The sequence below is a fragment of the Mycteria americana genome, chromosome 7, assembly GCF_035582795.1.
Source record: "Mycteria americana isolate JAX WOST 10 ecotype Jacksonville Zoo and Gardens chromosome 7, USCA_MyAme_1.0, whole genome shotgun sequence".
Lineage (NCBI taxonomy): Eukaryota > Metazoa > Chordata > Aves > Ciconiiformes > Ciconiidae > Mycteria > Mycteria americana.
The window spans coordinates 30,287,062-30,296,597 of record NC_134371.1 but is presented as its reverse complement, the minus strand read 5'-3'; positions in this window follow the sequence as shown (position 1 = coordinate 30,296,597).

Here is a 9,536-nt window from a genome sequence, read left to right as displayed (position 1 = left end):
AGCTCTCTGGAGACTGTGGCATTTATTTCACTTTTGCATATGCCAAAACCACCATGGGCTGGTGGGACCCACGTGGAGCCAGTGTGCTGGGGTGGATCCTGTGGCTCCTCCTAAAAGCCTGGCTAAAACATAGCAAGGCTGAAAGCAAATGCTGGCAAGTTAACATTCATTTCCAGCAGTGGGAGGAATGAGGTGAGAGCATGAAGGACTCTGGCCACTCTCTGGAGCCTGTGCCTGCACACACATCTCATGCCCCAGGTCAAATTCAGTCAGCTTGATGTTTGTAAACCAGAATGCTTTTTCCTGCCAAAGAACAGCAAACCTCCTGCCAGTGCCGTGGAGCCTCTGCTGGGATCAGCCCCTTGCTCCAGGTCTCTCCCAACGGTGACCCCAGCTCTGTGGGAGCCCCCTCTCCTGCTGGGGCTCAGTTCTCCCAGAAGCCATCGTGGTGCTGCCCTGGTGTGACTGCTGCTGCTGCGCATGCCAGAGGCTGTCCCATGCTGGCAAGGAGGAACTTCGCTGCAGAGTGGGAGGACACCGACCTCCTTGGGTGGGAAGGCGTTCAAATGACCTGGCGAGGGAGGACACGTACCCTGCTCTGCCAGGGGAAGGCGGTTCCTCCTCCCCCTGCCCCGCCCCAAAGGCATTGTTTGGGCCTGTTTCTCCAAGGAGTTCCCATGAAGGATCCCCCCTTCCAAAGGCCTTTCCTGAAGCAATGCCTCTTGCCCCATGGGGACAGAGGCCAGCACCGGCTGGGAGGAAGGGAGCATCTGTGGTGGAGGCACTGCGGCCACCAGCCCTTCCCCAGGAAGGGCCGGAGGCGCATCCCTGCAGGGGCGAGCAAACCGGCACGGAAGAAACAAGGCATGGCCCCTCTCAGTGGCCCCGGTGCTGGTCCTGGAAGTGGCAGCTCGGCAGCTTGGCTCCAAGCCTCATCCTGCCCCTCAGGCCAGTGGAGAACGGCCCCGTTCTCTGCCAAGACTGATCACGGTGCCTGCCCCCACACAAGACAGGCCAGGTTTTGGGGACACAGGAAGGGTTTTGCACTGGCTGGCACAGAGGGCAGGTACCGGCAGTGGGGGATCTTTGACAGAGGGACCGGCTGCAACGTTGCCCGGACATCTGTTACCGATATGCAGCCACGCTTGTGTTCCTTCAGCTCCACCGCCATCCATTATATATGACCAGGATGGATTAATGGGGCTTGCTTAGACATGACAAATTCCATCAAGGGGCTGGAATAAAATTAAAAAGCAGCAGCTCAAAGCCTTTAAACACAGATCACCCAGCAAGGATCCATTACAGATTCAAACTCCTAATCCCTCCCTGGACCCGGCGCGGAATGATACCCAGGACAGAGTGGCTCTCGTGGGGGCATGAGCCGACGCCAGACTGCTATACAGGTGCAGTGCCAGAGTGGTTTATACTGTGCTGTAAGAGGGGGATTTTGCTGAAACCCCCCAGGGGTTTCAAGATCCCCCAGGGTTGGATCTTCCTCTAGGTACCAGAAAGCCACTCACAAAAATCCTGCCTCCTGCTCCCCTGGAGTGCCGGGGAGCTGGACGACGTCCCCAAGGCAGCCTTCAAAGCCACTTGGGCTTTCTGCAGGTCACCACACGGTGCCAGAGTAAGGCGTTGCTCACTCTACGTGGGCAGGTCGGAGCCTGCCGAGCCTCGGCTTGCACCCGCAGCCAGGCAGGGGTTCAGGCCCGGGGCAGGAGGGAAGAGCGCTGCCGCCCATCGAGAGGGCTCGGCAGGCGACATCGTCCCCATCCCTCCACCCGGGCAGGCTGCGAGTCTGTGCTGCAACAAACATCAAGAGAGGCAATTTGGGGTTGCCCTGTGGAGCAACCACTTAGGGGCCATGCAAGCAGTTGCTGGAACCCAGGCTTCAGTGGCTTCCAACCTGGAGGAGGGAGCGGCTAAGCATCCAGTGTTCAGCACAGGTTGTAGGCCTGCTCCTAGGTGTCGCTGAAATAAAGGAGAAAAGTGGGACCATCCTTTTTGAACCTCAGCTCCTGTTCCAGAATAACGCTCTGGAGGGCGTCACTCCAGCTGCCCAGCCCAACAGGAGAACGGCCATGTAAACAGTGTGGATGAGACCAGGGCACGGCAGCTCCCCGAGTGAGCGCTGCTGTAAGGAGGCAGCTTGGCACGGACCCCGCGCACCCAGCACTTTGGCCCTTTGCGTGATTTCAGCACAGATTTGCTCCGCATCATGCGAAAGCCCTGCAAGGGCTGGATCTTCCTCTAGGTACCAGAAAGCCGCTTGCAAACGTCCTGCCTCCTGCTCCCCTGGAGTGCCGGGGAAGGACAGAACGGGCCACCTCGATGCCCAGCGTAGCCTGGGACCTCTGACGAGAGGATGCTGTTCAGGGGGACCCTTTGGGAAGTACCAAAGAGCCACCTCCCGCTTGCCAGCATTTTCTAATCTAAATCTCCATGAGATTTTCATCTCTGCATCTGTCTCCGGGACCCAGAAGGCCCTGAGAGGCCACGGTCACCCTGAGCAGCCTCACCCCCATGCTCGGCTGCCCTTGCTGGGGCAGACGTGGCCCCCAAAACTCTCGACACCAATGTTTGGGTCCTCTCACTGGGAAGCAAGGACTGCCAAGGTGGCAGGCAGGTGTGGGCAGCAGCTCAGGCCCAACACCAGGAGCTCCCCAGCTACCCGGTCCACGGGAGGGGATGGAGCGGGGCGGCAGCGAGGGCTTGGCACCCTTCGGGGCACGCTGCCACCGCACAGCTCTTGGGGATGCCCCGGCGTGCTCCCCAGCTGGAGGGCAGTGGGGAAGGACTCCGGGTTTCCCTGAAGAAGAGACTCCCTAAATACGAGGCGCGTGCTGGCTGGGGCCACTTCTCCCGCGGGCAGCGCAGGCAGCTGCCCTTCGGCAGGCGGCTGTGCCAGGGCTGCCTCCCCCAGCCCGCAGAGCCTCCCCGCGGGATGGCAGCCCTCTGCAGCAGGGGGGTGTGCGGGACCAGGAGAGGAGAGGAGAGTCTCCCCCAAACCTCCGTCTCAGCCTCTTTCCTCGCCTTGGCCTTCAGGACAGCAGACACTGGCCCCTTCAGGGATCTGCTTGGAAGAGTCCCAGGGGATTCTCCCTCTCCCTCTCCCTTCCGGGGCTGCATCCCCGCAGGGACGAGCAAACGGGCATGGAAGAAACGAGGCGTGGCCCCTCTCAGCATCCCCGGTGTTTTTATTTCAGAGGCACCCCGGGGGGCCCTGGCCCCGCTCAGAAGCGGAGCCAGGGGAGGCGGCGCGCGTGGTCCCCTGAGCCCGGCTCTTCCTCCTGGACCCTCCGCAGCCACGATGGATCTTCCCTGGTCTCCGGCGGGTAGCGGAGCCGGCTGCCCCCGTCACCGTCCTGCTGCCAGGACCGGCTCCGGACATGCTGGCGGGGCACGGGGGGGCTGCGCTCCCCATGCTCAGCAGACGATCTGCGGCGCCGGGGACCTCCAGGGCCCTGCTGCCGCTCCTGCCGCGACGGCCCCGCGTAAGGATGGAAGCGGCCGCGGCGACGGCGGGCCACCCCAGCATGGTCATCCTCCACCTGCAGGCGTCGGATGGCCATGATGGGCCCCCGGCAGAGCGGGCAGGTGGCAGCAGCGGCGGTGGCAGCCCAGCGCTGGATGCAGGCATGGCAGAACGCATGCCAGCACGGGTCCACGCCAGCGGAGCTTTCGAGGGGACCCAAGCAGATGGGGCAGGTGTCCCCCCGCCGGCAGGTCCTGGCGGCTCCCGGCGCCGCCGGCTCGTGCCTGGATGCCTCCAGTGCCGCTGCTGGGACTTGGTGTCCTGTCAGCTGTTGGTGGGACTTGATGTCTCGCCTGCCACTGGCAGGACTCGATGGGTGCCACTGGCGGGACTCAAAGGCTCGGGTTCCGCTGGCGGGACTCGGTGGCTCCTCGGCTGCTGGCCGCTCACGACGTCTGGCGTGCCGTTGGCAGGACTCGATGGCTCGGGTGCTGCCCACAGGACCCGACGTCTCGTGTGCCGCTGGCAGTACGCGGCACTGGCATATATAGCTGCCCATCGCAAGTGACATCACAGAGTGATTGTGACTCTCTGGTGGCATCACAAGGCTCTCGGGGGCGCAGCGGGGGCACGCCCAGGAGCTCCCCCAGCCTCAGAGACAGACCCCATGATGCAAAGCCCATCTGGCAGCGTGCTTCACACCTCTGCGTTTGCTCAGGCCCCTTTCAGGCAGTCCCTGTTGTTGTTGGTTGTTGTGCCAGCATCACACACTCACAGAGTGGCTGGGGTTGGCAGGGACCTCCGGAGGTCATCTGCTCCAAGCCCCTGCTGAAGGAGGCCCACCCTGAGCCAGACGGACCCCGGCCACCGCTGAAAAGAGCCAGGCTCCATCTTCTTTGCACCCTCCCTTCAGGTATTTATATCTATGGAGAAGATCCCCCAAGCCTTCTCTTCTCCAGGCTGAGCAGTCCCAGCTCTCTCAGCCCCTCCTCACTGGAGAGATGTTCCAGTCCCCTCCCCATCGCGGTGGCCCTTCACTGGACTCTCTCCGGTCTGTCCCTGTCTCTCTTGTCCTGGGGAGCCCAGCACTGGACACAGCCCTCCGGGGTGGCCTCACCAGTGCTGAGCAGAGGGGAAGGATCTCCTCCCTCGACCTGCTGGCAACACTCCTCCTCGTGCAGCCCAGGACACCGTTGGCCTTCTTTGCTGCCTCAGCTTCAACGTGGTGTCCGCCAGGACCTTCTCTGCAGAGCTGCTTTCCAGCCGTGCACCCCCAGCTTGTCCTGGTGCCTGGGGCTGTTCCTCCCCAGGGGCAGGACTTTGCACGTCCCTTGGTTGAACTTCAGGAGGTCCCCGTCAGCCCATTTCTCCAGCCTGTCGAGGTCCCTCTGGGCGGCAGCGCGACCTCCTGGTGTCTCAGCCACTCCTCCCAGTGTGGGATCGTCAGCAAACTTGCCGAGGGGGCACTGTGCCCCATCATCCAGATCACTAGTGAAAAGGAAGAGGATCAGACCCAGTATTGACCCCTGGGGTACACCGCAAATGATCGGACTCCATCTAGGCTCCATGCCACTGACCAACACCCTCTACTTAAAGACCTAGAGCATCAACATTCAAAATCACTTCTTCACAGCTCAGAGACTATTATTTGCAACGTCCTGCCTCCCCCAAGCCTTCTGCTGTCTCCAAAACCGTGAGAAGTTTCTGTGCTATCATTTTTTGGCCCCAGTTAGCATTTTCATCTTCAAATACAGGAACCCTGGAATATAACGTAGGATCTGTTGAATTGTTTGCCTCCTTCTCCACTTCTCCTGAAAATACCGCTGTAGCACTACATGCTGAAACCGCCTGTCTGAATCATTTTGCGCTTCTTGCAAATACACTGAGGACACCACCGTGAAGCTCAGAGAAGCTCGGGGAGCCACCAGAGCAGACATTTCCAAAAGCGCAAGGGTTTTAAATCCCTTTGGCCGAGGTGGGTCTTGGGTCCCCAAGGAAGCTACAGGTGCAAACCAGACCTGTCGTGCCCTCACGCACAGTTTCTGCACAATGGTTGGCATCAGAAAGCTTGTGAGAAAGAAATGTCACCGCCAAGGCCTCCCCTAGAGCCGCACACCCACCACAGAAAGCCTTTGGAGACAATCGACAGAGAAACGCCGCCAGAACCGTCTCTCCTACCTCTGCTGTAGACCAGAAGCGGTGCTAGACCCTTGCCTCCCTCACTGCTGAGGGACTCGATGACAGATTTCATGCAGGTCAAGGGCTGCATCAGGACTCCCGCGTTAGAAAAAACACCTGCCGAGATCGATGCCCACTGTTCGCAGTTTCTCTTGCTGCTCGCTGGCTCACAGTTGTCACCCAAACTCTTGTGATGTTCTGCACTGAAGCTACGTAAGGTCTGGTCCTGACCTCCAGGACTGCCCCGAGTCCTTTCAAGTCGGCTGGACGGCACCATCAGGATCGGGTCCTGCGACAGTTCTCTCCGTCCCACAGCAAGAGGTAGCTGCTCCGTCCGAACATTTAAGCCGAGTTTCATTAGGCAGGAGCTGGAGTTCTCGGGGTCCGTCCCTGCAGTGCAAATCCATTGCTGATCGTGCTGCTTCCGTGGCGTTATTCAGGTTGCAGAGAAGGGTCCAGGAGGTTGGATCTGCAACCCAACACCTACTCATGAACAGGCATCAAAAAGCCCCTCTGTAACCACTGCCGGAGCAGAGGCACGCGCTGACCGTTCTGCAATCACGCCCAACGACACAGCCATAAAAATAAAAGCTTTTTATTTATTTTTTTTTTAACATACCATTACAGAAACATCTGAGTAACATTCTCAACAGGTCAGGCAGCTCCGCGGCCCTGGGGGCGAGCGCAGGCAGTCAGCTCCGGGGTCTGCCATGCCGTGCTCCCGAGCTGCCGCTGCTCTCTCTGCACGACGCCCCGCTCCTCGCCCTCAGCGGGGAGACCCAGCCCTCCCGGCGTCAGGGCGTCACCTTTTTGTAGGTAACGTGGAGGTGTTGAGTCATGGGCTGCGTAGTGGTTGCCATCGAGACAGTTTGCTCGAGTTTCCCGTCGGAATTGAGCCTGAATTTTCTGGTAATCTAAAAAGGGGGTAAGGAAAGAAATAAGGAAATCAAGCAAACAGCATCCACGGGCTAAATTCCTTACCTGCCCATTTCTACCTCCCCTTTGCCATCCTTGTGTTTGCTCTAAACGCACCACAGATGGAAGGATATGCTCACTACAGCCATGCGAGTAAACGAGGAGAAGTTTTCTCTCCTAAAGAAGGCAGCCCTTTCCCAAATACCAGCTCCAAGCCCTCCAAGCCCCAAGACCATTATCCACAGAGCAACGCAGCGTCCTGGCACTACTACTGACGTCACCTCAGCACACACAGGCCAACATCCCTCCACCAGAAGAGTGGCTCCCGGCTGGTGGCTCAGGGAGATGCTCTGCGCTGGACAACGTCCCCAAGGCAGCCTTCAAAGCCACTCGGGCTTTCTGCAGGTCACCACACGGTGCCAGAGTAAGGCGTTGCTCACTCTACGTGGGGAGGTCGGAGCCTGCCGAGCCTCGGCTTGCACCCGCAGCCAGGCAGGGGTTCAGGCCCGGGGCAGGAGGGAAGAGCGCTGCCGCCCATCGAGAGGGCTCGGCAGGCGACATCGTCCCCATCCCTCCACCCGGGCAGGCTGCGAGTCTGTGCTGCAACAAACATCAAGAGAGGCAATTTGGGGTTGCCCTGTGGAGCAACCACTTAGGGGCCGTGCAAGCAGTTGCTGGAACCCAGGCTTCAGTGGCTTCCAACCTGGAGGAGGGAGCGGCTAAGCATCCAGTGTTCAGCACAGGTTGTAGGCCTGCTCCTAGGTGTCGCTGAAATAAAGGAGAAAAGTGGGACCATCCTTTTTGAACCTCAGCTCCTGTTCCAGAATAACGCTCTGGAGGGCGTCACTCCAGCTGCCCAGCCCAACAGGAGAACGGCCATGTAAACAGTGTGGATGAGACCAGGGCACGGCAGCTCCCCGAGTGAGCGCTGCTGTAAGGAGGCAGCTTGGCACGGACCCCGCGCACCCAGCACTTTGGCCCTTTGCGTGATTTCAGCACAGATTTGCTCCGCATCATGCGAAAGCCCTGCAAGGGCTGGATCTTCCTCTAGGTACCAGAAAGCCGCTTGCAAACGTCCTGCCTCCTGCTCCCCTGGAGTGCCGGGGAAGGACAGAACGGGCCACCTCGATGCCCAGCGTAGCCTGGGACCTCTGACGAGAGGATGCTGCTCAGGGGGACCCTTTGGGAAGTACCAAAGAGCCACCTCCCGCTTGCCAGCATTTTCTAATCTAAATCTCCATGAGATTTTCATCTCTGCATCTGTCTCCGGGACCCAGAAGGCCCTGAGAGGCCACGGTCACCCTGAGCAGCCTCACCCCCGTGCTCGGCTGCCCTTGCTGGGGCAGACGTGGCCCCCAAAACTCTCGACACCAATGTTTGGGTCCTCTCACTGAGAAGCAAGGACTGCCAAGGTGGCAGGCAGGTGTGGGCAGCAGCTCAGGCCCAACACCAGGAGCTCCCCAGCTACCCGGTCCACGGGAGGGGATGGAGCGGGGCGGCAGCGAGGGCTTGGCACCCTTCGGGGCACGCTGCCACCGCACAGCTCTTGGGGATGCCCCGGCGTGCTCCCCAGCTGGAGGGCAGTGGGGAAGGACTCCGGGTTTCCCTGAAGAAGAGACTCCCTAAATACGAGGCGCGTGCTGGCTGGGGCCACTTCTCCCGCGGGCAGCGCAGGCAGCTGCCCTTCGGCAGGCGGCTGTGCCAGGGCTGCCTCCCCCAGCCCGCAGAGCCTCCCCGCGGGATGGCAGCCCTCTGCAGCAGGGGGGTGTGCGGGACCAGGAGAGGAGAGGAGAGTCTCCCCCAAACCTCCGTCTCAGCCTCTTTCCTCGCCTTGGCCTTCAGGACAGCAGACACTGGCCCCTTCAGGGATCTGCTTGGAAGAGTCCCAGGGGATTCTCCCTCTCCCTCTCCCTTCCGGGGCTGCATCCCCGCAGGGACGAGCAAACGGGCATGGAAGAAACGAGGCGTGGCCCCTCTCAGCATCCCCGGTGTTTTTATTTCAGAGGCACCCCGGGGGGCCCTGGCCCCGCTCAGAAGCGGAGCCAGGGGAGGCGGCGCGCGTGGTCCCCTGAGCCCGGCTCTTCCTCCTGGACCCTCCGCAGCCACGATGGATCTTCCCTGGTCTCCGGCGGGTAGCGGAGCCGGCTGCCCCCGTCACCGTCCTGCTGCCAGGACCGGCTCCGGACATGCTGGCGGGGCACGGGGGGGCTGCGCTCCCCATGCTCAGCAGACGATCTGCGGCGCCGGGGACCTCCAGGGCCCTGCTGCCGCTCCTGCCGCGACGGCCCCGCGTAAGGATGGAAGCGGCCGCGGCGACGGCGGGCCACCCCAGCATGGTCATCCTCCACCTGCAGGCGTCGGATGGCCATGATGGGCCCCCGGCAGAGCGGGCAGGTGGCAGCAGCGGCGGTGGCAGCCCAGCGCTGGATGCAGGCATGGCAGAACGCATGCCAGCACGGGTCCACGCCAGCGGAGCTTTCGAGGGGACCCAAGCAGATGGGGCAGGTGTCCCCCCGCCGGCAGGTCCTGGCGGCTCCCGGCGCCGCCGGCTCGTGCCTGGACGCCTCCAGTGCCGCTGCTGGGACTTGGTGTCCTGTCAGCTGTTGGTGGGACTTGATGTCTCGCCTGCCGCTGGCAGGACTCGATGGGTGCCACTGGCGGGACTCAAAGGCTCGGGTTCCGCTGGCGGGACTCGGTGGCTCCTCGGCTGCTGGCCGCTCACGACGTCTGGCGTGCCGTTGGCAGGACTCGATGGCTCGGGTGCTGCCCACAGGACCCGACGTCTCGTGTGCCGCTGGCAGTACGCGGCACTGGCATATATAGCTGCCCATCGCAAGTGACATCACAGAGTGATTGTGACTCTCTGGTGGCATCACAAGGCTCTCGGGGGCGCAGCGGGGGCACGCCCAGGAGCTCCCCCAGCCTCAGAGACAGACCCCATGATGCAAAGCCCATCTGGCAGCGTGCT